Source organism: Pongo abelii, chromosome 6 (assembly GCF_028885655.2).
Source record: "Pongo abelii isolate AG06213 chromosome 6, NHGRI_mPonAbe1-v2.0_pri, whole genome shotgun sequence".
Lineage (NCBI taxonomy): Eukaryota > Metazoa > Chordata > Mammalia > Primates > Hominidae > Pongo > Pongo abelii.
In genome coordinates, this window is record NC_071991.2 from 42182050 (window position 1) to 42194736 (window position 12687).

The 12687-nt window shown below is 37.7% G+C and overlaps 1 pseudogene; it reads right to left on the bottom strand.

Moving 5' to 3' along the window:
- Nucleotides 1–3537: 3537 nt before the first annotated feature.
- LOC100438268 (T-complex protein 1 subunit alpha-like) lies at nt 3538–10738 on the bottom strand (annotated as a pseudogene).
- Between the last annotated feature and the right edge of the window lie 1949 nt (nt 10739–12687).

The following is a 12687-nucleotide window of genomic DNA, read 5'->3' on the forward strand; positions in this document are numbered from 1 at the left end:
GGGGCAGTGTTACCCATGTGTGAGCTCAGGCTCTCCTTGGGCAGGGCTTGCTGCAACTGCAATGGGGGATGGCAGTGTGGTTCCTAGCCTAATAGAGTTATGTTCCCAGGGGATTTTTGGCTGCCTCTGCTGCATCACACAGGTAACCAAGGAAGTGGAGGAAAGCCGGCAGCCATAGGCCTCACCCAGCTCCCATGCAGCCTACAGCCTGAAAGACTGGTCTCACTCCCATCACGTCCCCCTGGCAAACAGCAGCGAGTTTATTTCCAGGAAGCTGGTGAGAAGGACTGAGAAGTTGCCCCATGCTACAAGCCTCCCAGCTGAGAAAGCAAGCAGACTCACAGTTTCTCCACTGTCCCATGGAGCCTACAACAGCAATCCACCTCCTTCAAAGGATCTGTGGATTCTCTCAGCTTTCCTGGTACAATTCTGTGGTAGTTCTTGGAGCAAAGTTCACAATGTGGGTCTGCACATGCTGCTTTGTCCATCTGAGTGGGAGCTGCAAGTTAGTCCTTCCTCCTATCCATCATTTTTCCTCTTCTATTCTAGGTATTATTTATTTAAATGTGTTTTCTGTCCCTTTTTCTTTATCTTCCTTCTGTAACTCCCATTACACAAAGGTTTGGTCTCCTGGTGGCATTCCATAATTTTCATAGGCTTTCTTTATTCTTTTATCTTTCTGCTCCTCTGACTGAATGATTTAAAATGTTCTGTCTTCAAGCTCACTAATTCTTTCCTCTATTTGATCAAGTCTGGTTTTGCAGCTTTCTGTTAAATTTCTATTAAATTTTTCACTTTAGTCACTGTATTCTTCATTTCTAGGATTTTTATCTGTTTCTTTTAATTGCTTCCATTTCATTGTCAAACTTTTCACTTTGTGTATTGTTTTCCAAATTTTATTAAACTTTTTATTGTATATTCTTGTAGTTCACTGAACTTCTTTATGAGTATTATTCTGAATTTTGTGTCTGTCATTTTATAGCTAGATCTCCATTTTTGTGGGTCCACCATGGAAGTTTTATTAGTTTATTTTGGAAGTGCCATGGTTCCCTGATTCTTCATAATTCCTGCATCCTTGTGTTGTTGTCTGAACATTTGAGATGACAGCCTCTCTCTGGTCTTCACAGGTGTTCTTTGCTAGGGATGGACCTTCACTTTAATGTAGTCTGTAATTCTGGCAGGGACAACTGATGATGACCCTCACTGACCCTGGGCAGGCAGAGCTGTTGTGAGTTTTCTAGTTGTCTGGGCCACTGATTTTGGCCAGACGTGTATTTTCTGGGATCTAATATCTAGTAAAATTACTAGCTGGGCTCTGCTATCAGGCAGAGCTGCTGGCTAGATAACTCAATGGATTCTAGTCAGTCTGTTCACAAAATGTATTTCCTGCTCCAGATAACTCCAGTGTTTGCAATCTGCAGTTGTGAAAGTTTTAATTATGAGTGGATATTGAATTTTGTCAAATAAATTTTCTGCATCTATTGATATGATCATGTAATCTGTCTTCTTTGTTGTTGTGATGGATTATATTATTCGATATTTTTAATGTTGAACCAGGCTTGCATACCTGGAATAAATCCTACTTGTTTGCAGTGTAAAATTCTTTTTATGTATTGTTGGATTTGATTTGCTATCATTTTGTTGATAACTTTTGCATCTATGTTCATGAAAAATATTGATCTATAATTCTCTTTTCTTGTAATATCTTTGTCTGGTTTTGGTATAAGGTAATTCTGGCCTCATAGAATGTGTTAGAAAACTTTCCTTTTGCTTTTATCTTCTGAAACAGAGTGTAGATAATTGGTATAATTTCTTCTTTAAATGTTTTTTAGAATTCACCTGTGAATGTATCTTGGCCTAGTGCTTTCTCTTTGGGAAGATTATTAATTATTGATTCAATTTATTTGATACAAGACTATTTAGATTGTATTTCTTCTTGTGTGCATTTTGGCAGATAGTGTCTTTCAAGTAATTGGTCTGTTTTATCTAGATTATCAGATTTGTGGGCATAGACTTTTTCCTAGTATTTCCTTATTATTCTTTTAATATCTTTCTTCATTTCTGATATTAGTAATTTGTGTCATCCTTTTTCCCCCTTAGATAGCCTGACTAGAGGCATATTAATTTTATTGATCTTTTCCAAAGACAAGCTTTGGTTTTATTTATTTTCTCTATTGATATTCTGTTTTCAATTTTATTGATTTCTGCTCTAATTTTAATTTGTTTTCCTGCTTACTTTGAATTTAATTTGCTCTTTTTTTCTAGTTTCCTAAGGTATATCCTTAGATTACTGATTTCAGATCTTTCTTCTTTGCTAATATATGCATTAGATGCCATCAATTTTCATCTAATAACTGCATTTGCTCCATTCCACAATTAGAATAACTTTTGTTTTAATATTGATCTTTTAAAAAATATTTTTAAATTTCTAATGAGATTTTATTTCCAACTCATGTGTTATTTAGAAATGTGTTGTTTAATCTACAAGTTTTGAGATTTCCCAGCTATCTTTGTGTTATTTGTTTTTAGTTTAATTCCATTTTGGTCTGAGAGCTGACATTATAGGATTCCTAATTCTCTTAAATTTGTTAAGGTGTGTTTTATGGCCCAGGATGTGGTATATCTTGGTGAAGGTTCCATGCGAACTTGAGAAGAATGTGTACTCTGCTGTTGTTGCATTAAGTTATCTAAAGGTGTTAATTATATACAGTTGATCAATGGTATTTTTAGTTCAACTATATCCTTACTGATTTTATGCCTGCTGAATCTGTTCATTTCCAATAGAAGGGTGTTGAAGTTTCCAACTGTAATAGTGGATTCATCTATTTTTTTTTGTAGTTTCATAGGTTTTTGCCTCATATATTTAGACACTCTGTTGTTAGGCTCATACACATTAAAGATTGCTATATAATGTTGGAGAATTGACTCCTTTATAATTATGTCATGTTTCTATTTATTCCTAATAAATATGCTTGTATGAAGTTTGTTTTGTCTGAAATGAATAGAGATAGTTTTGCTTTCTTTTGCTTAGTGTTAGCATGGTATATCCTTCTCTACTTATTAATATTTACTCTTAATCCATATGTCTCTTCATATTTAAAGTGGATTTCTTGTAGACAACATATATTTTGGTCTTGTCTTTGATTCACTGATCTCCATCTGTTAATTTGTACATTTACATCACTCATTCAAAGTAATTTTGCTATAGTTGGATTAACATCTACAGTGTTTATTACTGTTTTCTTCTATTTATTGCCCTTGTTCTTTGTTCATATTTTTCCTTCTACTCTTTTCTGCTTTTGTAATTTTAACTGGGCATTTTGCATCATTCCATTTTATCTCCTTTCTTAGCACATCAATTATCCTTTTTAAAACACATTTTTAAGTGATTGCTCTAGAGTTTGAAACATACATTTACAACTAACCCTAGGCTATTTTCTTTTTCTTTTTCTTTATTTTTTTTTTCACCTTGTTGTACTTTAATGTATAATACTTAACTCAAGGTACAAGACAATTGTATTTAACATTGTTATAAATAAAAGAGACATCAGATCAATCATTAAGGTCTCCACAGTGAACAGCATGTTCATAACCTCCATATTTATCATCTTTACTTTCTGTAGGTAATTTAATACGATCATCAATTCGAAGAATGGTAATTGCAGCTTCCATTGCAAATTTCAAATTTATTTATTTATTTTTAGTACACTTTAAGTTCTAGGGTACATGTGCACAACGTGCAGGTTTGTTACATAGGTATACATGTGCCATGTTTGCTGCACCCATTAACTCATCATTTACATTGGGTATTTCTCCTAATGCTATCCCTCCCCAAGCCCCCCACCCCATGACAGGCCCCAGTGTGTGATGTTCCCCTCCCTGTGTCCAAGTATTCTCATTGCTCAATTCCCATCTATAAGTAAAAACATGCGTTGTTTGGTTTTCTGTCCTTGTGATAGTTTGCTTAGAATGATGGTTTCCAGCTGCATCCATGTCCCTGCAAAGGACATGAACTCATCCTTTTTCATGGCTACATTGTATTCCATGGTGTATATGTGCCACATTTTCTTAATCCAGTCTATCATTGATGGACATTTGGGTTTGTTCCAAGTCTTTGCTATTGTGAATAGTGTTGCAATAAACATACGTGTGCATGTGTCTTTATAGTAGCATGATTTATAATCCTTTGGGTATACACCCAGTAATGGGATCACTGGGTCAAATGGTATTTCTAGTGCTAGATCTTTGAAGGATCACCACACTGTCTTCCACAATGGTTGAACTAATTTACACTGCCAACAACAGTGCAAAAGCATTCCTATTTCTCCACATCCTCTCCAGCATCTGTTGCTTCCTGAATTTTTAATGATCGCCATTCTAACTGGTGTCAGATGGCAAGTTAGATTCCTAAGTATTTTATTCTCTTTGCAGCAATTGTGAATGGGAGTTCACTCATGATTTGGCTCTCTGTTTGTCTGTTATTGGTGTTTTGATTTGCATTTCTCTAATGAACAGTGACGATGAACATTTTTTCATGTGTCTATTGGCTGCATAAATGTCTTCTTTTGAGAAGTGTCTGTTCATATCCTTTGCCCACTTTTTGATGGGGCTTTTTTTCTTGAAAATTTGTTTAAGTTCTTTCTCGATTCTGGATATTAGCCCTTTGTCAGATGGGTAGATTGTAAAAATTTTCTCCCATTCTGTAGGTTGTCTGCTCACTCTGATGGTAATTTCTTTTGCTGTGCAGAAGTTCTTTAGTTTAATTAGATCCCATTTGTCTATTTTGTCTTCGTTGCCATTGCTTTTGGTGTTTTAGACATGAAGTCCTTGCCCATGCCTATGCCCTGAATGGTATTGCCTAGGTTTTCTTCTAGGGTTTTTATGGTTTTAGGTCTAACATTTAAGTCTTTAATCCCTCTTGAATTAATTTTTGTATAAGGTGTAAGGAAGGGATCCAGTTTCAGCTTTTTACATATGGCTAGCCAATTTTCCCAGCACCATTTATTAAACATGGAATCCTTTTCCCATTTCTTGTTTTTGTCAGGTCTGTTAAAGATCAAATGGTTATAGATGTGTAGTGTTATTTCTGATGCCTCTGTTCTGTTCCATCGGTGTCTATATCTTTTTTGGTACCAGTACCATGCTGTTTTGGTTACTGTAGCCTTGTAGTATAGTTTGAAGTCAGGTAGCATGATGCCTCCAGCTTTGTTCTTTTTGCTTAGGATTGTCTTGGCAATGCAGGCTCTTTTTTGGTTCCATATGAACTTTAAAGTAGTTTTTTCCAATTCTGTGAAGAAAGTCATTGGTAGCTTGATGGGGATGGCACTGAATCTATAAATTACTTTGGGCAGTATGGCCATTTTCATGATATTGATTCTTCCTATCCATCAGCATGGAATGTTCTTCCATTTGTTTGTGTCCTCTTTTATTTTGTTGAGCAGTGGTTTATAGTTCTCCTTGAAGAGGTCCTTCACATCCCTTGTCAGTTGGATTCCTAGGTATTTTATTCTCTGTGTAGCAATTGTGAATGAGAGTTCACTCATGATTTGACTGTTTGTCGATTATTGGTGTATAGGAATGGTTGTGATTTTTGCACATTGATTTTGTGTCCTGAGACTTTGCTGAAGTTGCTTATCAGCTTAAGGAGATTTTGGGCTGAGATGATGGGGTTTTCTAGATATACAATCACGTCATCTGCAAACAGGTACAATTTGACTTTCTTTTTTCCTAATTGAATACCCTTTATTTCTTTCTCTTGTCTGATTGTCCTGGCCAGAACTTCCAACACTATGATGAGTAGGAGTGGTGAGAGAGGGCATCTCTGTCTTGTGCCAGTTTTCAAAGGGAATGCTTCCAGTTTTTGCCCATTCAGTATGATATTGGCTGTGGGTTTGTCATAAATAGCTCTTATTATTTTGAGATACATTCCATCAATACCTACTTTATTGAGAGTTTTTAGCATGAATGGCTGTTGAATTTTATTGAAGGCCTTTTCTACATCTATTGAGATAATCATGTGGTTTTTGTCATTGGTTCTGTTTATGTGATGTCATTGGTTCTGTTTATGTGTTATGGTTGCATTTATTGATTTGCATATGTTGAACCAGCCTTGCATCCCAGGGATGAAGCCAACTTGATCGTGGTGGGTAAGGTTTTTGATGTGCTGCTGGATTCGGTTTGCCAGTATCTTACTGAGGATTTTCGAATCAATGTTCATCAGGGATATTGGTCTAAAGTTCTCTTTTTTTGTTGTCTCTGCCAGGCTTTGGTATCAGGATGATGCTGGCCTCATAAAATGAGTTAGGGAGGAGTCCCTGTTTTTCTATTCATAGGAATAGTTTCAGAAGGAATGGTACCAGCTCCTCTTTGTACTTCTGGTAGAATTCGGCTGTGAATCCATCTGGTCCTGGACTTTTTTTGGTTGGTAGGTTATTAATTATTGCCTCAATTCCAGAGCCTGTTATTGGTCGATTCAGAGATTCAACTTCTTCCTGGTTTAGTCTTGGGAGGGTGTATGTGTCCAGGAATTTATCCATTTCTTCTAGATTTTCTAGTTTATTTGCTAGAGGTGTTTATAGTATTCTCTGATGGTAGTTTGTATTTCTGTGGGATCGGTGGTGATATCCCCTTTATTATTTTCTATTGCATCCATTTGATTCTTCTCTCTTTTCCTCTTTATTAGCTCTGCTAGCAGTCTATCAATTTTGTTGATCTTTTCAAAAAACCAGCTCCTGGTTTCATTGATTTTTTGAAGGTTTTTTTTGTGTCTCTGTCTCCTTCAGTTCTGCTCTGATCTTAGTTATTTCTTGCCTTCTACTAGCTTTTGAATGTGTTTGCTTCTCTAGTTCTTTTAATTGTGATGTTAGGGTCTTAATTTTAGATCTTTCCTGCTTTCTCCTTATAGCATTTAGTGCTATAAATTTCCCTCTATGCACTGCTTTAAATGTGTCCCAGAGATTCTGGTGTGTTGTGTCTTTGTTCTCACTGGCTTCAAAGAACATATTTATTTCTGCCTTAATTTCGTTACATACCCAGTAGTCATTCAGGAGCAGTTTGTTCAGTTTCCATGTAGTTGTGTGGTTTTGAGTGAGTTTCTTAATCCTGAGTTCTAATTTGATTGCACTGTGGTCTTAGAGATAGTTTGTTGTGATTTCTCTTCTTTTACATTTGCTGAGGAATGCTTTACTTCCAACTATGTGGTCAATTTTGGGATCAGTGCTATGTGGTACTGAAGAAGAATGTATATTCTGTTGATTTGGGGTGGAGAGTTCTGTAGATGTCTTTTAGGTCGGCTTGCAGAGCTGAGTTCAAGTCCTGGATATCCTTGTAACTTTCTGTCTCGTTGATCTGCCTAATATTGACAGTGGGGTGTTAAAGTCTCCCATTATTATTGTATGGGAGTCTAAGTCTCTTTGTAGGTCTCTAAGGACTTGCTTTATGAATCTGGGTGCTCCTGTATTGGGTGCATATATATTTAGGATAGTTAGCTCTTCTTGTTGAACTGATTCCTTTACCATTATGCAATGGCCTTCTGTGTCTCTTTTTATCTTTGTTGGTTTAAAGTCTGTTTTATCAGAGACTAGGATTGCAATCCCTGCTTTTTTTTGCTTTCCATTTGCTTGGTAGATCTTCCTCCATCCCTTTATTTTGAGCCTATGTGTGTCTTTGCATGTGATATGGGTCTCCTGAATACAGCACACTGATTGGTCTTGACTCTTTATCCAATTTTCCAGTATATGTCTTTTAATTGGGACATTTAGCCCATTTACATTTAAGATTAATATTGTTATGTGTGAATTTGATCCTGTCATTATGATGTTAGCTGGTTATTTTGCCCATTAATTGATGCAGTTTCTTCATAGCCTCCATGGTCTTTACAATTTGGCATGTTTTTGCAGTGGTTGGTACTTGTTGTTCCTTTCCATGTTTAGTGCTTCCTTCAGGAGCTCTTGTAAGGCAGGCCTGGTGGTGATAAAATCTCTCAGCATTTGTTTGTCTGTAAAGGATTTTATTTCTCCTTCACTTATGAAGCTTAGTTTGACTGTATATGAAATTCTGGATTGAAAATTCTTTTCTTTAAGAATGTTGAATATTGGCCCCCACTCTCTTCTGGCTTGTAGAGTTTCTGCCCAGAGGTCTGCTGTTAGTCTGATGGGCCTCCCTTTGTGGATAACCCGACCTTTCTCTCTGGCTGCCCTTAACATTTTTTCCTTCATTTCAACTTTGGTGAATCTGACAATTATGTGTCTTGGGGTTGCTCTTCTCGAGGAATATCTTTGTGGTGTTCTCTGTATTTCCTGAATTTGAATGTTGGCCTGCCCTGGTAGATTGGGAAGTTCTCCTGGATAATATCATGAAGAGTGTTTTCCATCTTGGTTTTATTCTCCCCATCACTTTTAGGTACACCAATCAAATGTAGATTTGGTCTTTTCACATAGTCCCACATTTCTGGGAGGCTTTGTTCTTTTCTTTTTCCTCTAAACTTCTCGATTTATTTCATAAATTTTTTCTTCAATCACTGATACCCTTTCTTCCGCTTGATTGAATTGGCTACTGAAGCTTGTGCATACGTCACGTAGTTCTTGTGCCATGGTTTTCACCTCCATCAGGTCATTTAAGGTCTTCTCTATACTGTTTATTCTAGTTAGCCATTCGTCTAACATTTTTTCAAGGTTTTTAGCTTCCTTGCTATGGGTTCGAACATCCTCCTTTAGCTCGGAGAAGTTTGTTATTACTGACCTTCTGAAACCTACTTCTGTCAACTCGTCAAAGTCATTCTCCATCCAGCTTTGTTCCATTGCTGGCAAGGAGCTGTGATCCTTTGGAGGAGAAGAGGTGCTCTGGTTTTTAGAATTTTCACCTTTTCTGCTCTGGTTTCTCCCCATCTTTGTGGTGTTATCTACCTTTGGTCTTTGATATTGGTGACCTACAGATGGGGTTTTGGTGTGGATGTCCTTTTTGTTGATGTTGATGCTATTCCTGTTTGTTAGTTTTCCTTCTAACAGTCCGGTCCCTCAGCTGGAGGTCTGTTGGTGTTTGCTGGAGGTCCACTCCAGACCCTGTTTGCCTAAGTGTCACCAGTGGAGGCTCAGTTGGAAATGCAAAAATCACCCATCTTCTGTGTTGATCATGCTGGGAGCTGCAGACCGGAGGTGTTCCTATTTGGCCATCTTGGAATGGGGCATGTAAATTTCAAACTCTTAACTTTATGGTTGGTTCAATCACCCGTGCTTGTTTGTTGTCTCGAGGTTTACCATCGCTCAAATCAAGACCAATCCATTTTAGATTTTTACGTTCTGGGTTAACCTGAGCCTCATTATGAAAAGCTCTTAACTTTGCAACCAGATCTGTGGATTCCTGGGCAGCATTAACTGCCAGTGTGTTAGGAATACAAAAAGTGATCTTGCAAACTCTGCAATAGCAGTCTGTTCCCGAGACCCCATGCTGGTTGCATGGTTTTCAAGGTATATAGAAAGGGCTACTTCTACAGCACCCCCACCTGGAACCACAGATTTTGACACCAAAACTATCTTCACTACACAAAAAGCATCATGTAAAGAATGCTCCATCTCATTCCACATGTAATCATTTGTCCCACGTAAGATAATCGATGCAGATGTACGAGCCTTAGTGTTTTTGATTAAGATCAGCTCATCATCACAAATTCTCTGCTATACCACTTCTTCTGCCTGCCCCAACATTGCAGCTTCAAAAGTTTATTCACCTTCCAAATTGGCCAGAGTTGACAGAATAGTTACTCCAGAAGCTTTCGGAATGCATTTAAGGTCCCTTTTAAAAACTCTTCTAACTGCCATAGCACCAGCCTCCACAAAATACTTCAGACACATATCATCAATTCCACCAGTGGTTAGAATAATGCTGGCACCAGTTACCAGGATCTTCTGAATTCTCTCCTTGGTAATATTTGATTCTCTCTGTCTAATTTGGTCCAGTTTTTCAGGGTCTGTAATGACCACCTGTATACCAAGCTTCATTTTTGTTTTTTGCAGGCCAAAGTCAAGGCAAGCAATTTTTGCATTTACAATTCTCTTGGGTATGCCCTGGGATCCCACCACACAGTTAAGTGCATAGCCACTAATAAGCATACTCTCTTTTCCCATGGGCTTTTCCCATGGGCTTTCAAAATATTAGCAGAATTGACTGGAGAGCATGGCTTGCCTCTTATGTCTGTGTATTTAATAGCAAGTACAGCATCTACTACCATGTTAGCAAAGAAATCACCATTTATTCCAATGATTTTGGAAGAAGACATGGATGTCTTGGCAGCATTAATCAGGCAATCTCTTCCCACTTCATCTGTGTTAACAATTAGGTTTTCATTGATATAACGAACTGCTTCCTTGCCAGCAAGTCTGTAGCCACTAATAAACGACGTGGGATGAATTTTCTGTTTGACTAATTCATCTTCATTTTTTAGGAGTTTTCCTGCAATAATAATCACGGAGGTAGTTACATCTCCAACTTCTTTGTCTTGCAGATCAGCCAGCTCACAAAGAACTTTAGCTGCAGAATGTTCTACCTCCAGTAACTTCAAGATGGTGCACCATTGTTAGTAATGGATACATCACCAATATCATCCACCAACATTTTAACCAAGCCAACTGGACCAAGAGAACTTTTTACAATATTGTCAATCAAAGCTGCAGCCATAACCTTCTGGGAGCAGATCGCCTCCCCCAGTGCTGCAGTCCCCAAACACGGACAAAGGCCTTTCCATTTTCATGGCAGCGGTACACGTTGAATTCTGCTCACACCCCGGGCAACCAATATCGCAGCCTCTTGGTGGACTGGCGACCACAGCAGTGGCTGCGACGGCGTGGAGCGAACCCGAGCGATTCTCCAAGAAGCGCTCAACCCAAGTCTATTTTCAAATAACACTATACTACTTCACAAGTAGTGTGAGTAACTTATAATAACAAAAAATCCTAGTGCCTCCTGCCAATCCCTTGTATCATTGCTGTCATTCATTTTACTTGTACCTAAGCAAACATAAGCATATATATATATGTAGATCAATTAAGAATAAGAAAAATAAGTTTTTATTTTACTTTCACTAATTTCTTCATTAATGCTCTTCTTTTCTTCCTATAGATATGAGTTTCTGACCCATATTATTTTCCTTCTCCTTAAATAACTTATTTTAACGTTTTTTGCAAGTCAGGTTTACTGGCAACAAATACCCTCAATTTCTGTTTGTATGAGTAAGTCTTTATTTCTCTCTCACATTAAGGATAATTTTGCAGGATACAGACTTCTAGGCTGATTTTCACACTCTCACCACTTTCAATATTTCACTCCACTCTATTCTTGCTTGCATAGTTTCTTAGCAGAAGTGGTAGGATATAATTATGATCTTTGCTCCTGTGTATGCAAGGGCCACCACCCACTCCTTGGGGCTTCTTTCAGGATTTTTTTTTAGTCATTGATTTTCTGTAGTTTGGAAATAATATGCCTAGGTGTAGTTTGTCTGGAATTTATCCTTCATGGTGTTCTCTGAGCTTTTTGCATCTGGGTTTGATGCCTGACATTAATTTGGGGAAAATTCTCAATCATTATTTTTTCGAATATTTATTCTCCTTCTGGTATTCCCATTAAGCATATGTTATGCCTTTTGTAGTTTTCTCACAGTTCTCAAATATTCCAGATTTTTAAAATGTTTTATTTTCCCCTTTGTTTTTTAGTTTTAGAGGTTTTTACTGAGACATCTTTAAGCACACAGATTCTTTCTTAAGCTGTGTTCAGTCTACTAATAAGCCCATCAAAGGCAAGGCATTCTTCATTTCTGCTACAGTAGTTTTGATGTCAAGCATTTCCTTTTGGCTTTTTGCTAGAATTTCCATCTCTCTGCTTACATTTCCCATCTATTCGTGTAGCTTTCTACTTTGTCTATTAGAGCACTTAGCATATTAATCACAGTTGTTTTAAAATTCCTCATCTAATAATTCCAACATTTCTTCCAATATCTGAGTCTTGTTCTAGTGCTTTTTCAATCTCTCCAAACTGTGTTTTGCCTTTTAGTATGTTTTGTAATTTTTTAACTGACAGCTGGACATGATGTATTGGGTCAAGGGAACTGCTATAAATAGGCCTTAAGTAATGTAATTACCTATGATTAGGCCTCAGTTTTTAGTGAGCCTGTACCTCTTTACTGTGAACTTCGTAAGTGCTGTTCAGTTCCACTCCCCTCTTTAGGTGTGACCATATGGCTGGAGGGGGCTGGAATTGTGTATTTCCTTTGTTCCACAGGAAGACTAGAACCAGCTGGAGTTGGTAATTTTACTTCCTCCAAGTTAGTTAGGCACTGATGAAACCCCAGCAGTTTAGGTTCTGGTTAAATAGTTTCTCCTGAGGGCAGACTTTATTAAGAAGAGTACAACGCTCTGGCATATTTCAAAATGGCACTTTTCCCTCCCTTGCTGTAAGCATGGGGGCATTTTTAAAAATCTGGTATTTGCTTTGATAAACTGGTGGAGCTCTAGCAGGTAAAACTCACAAAAGTAGGGGGCCCCTCAATAACTGAATCCCTCTGAAGTTTCAAACTCTCTGACTTGTCCACATTGAGCTTCCAGCAATTTGTTAATTACAGTTCAGGTTTTCCCACCCTGGCACTGGTTCCCTTGGAGGTTTCTGCTCATGGGTTTCTGCTTTGGTAAGTTAAAATTCTCT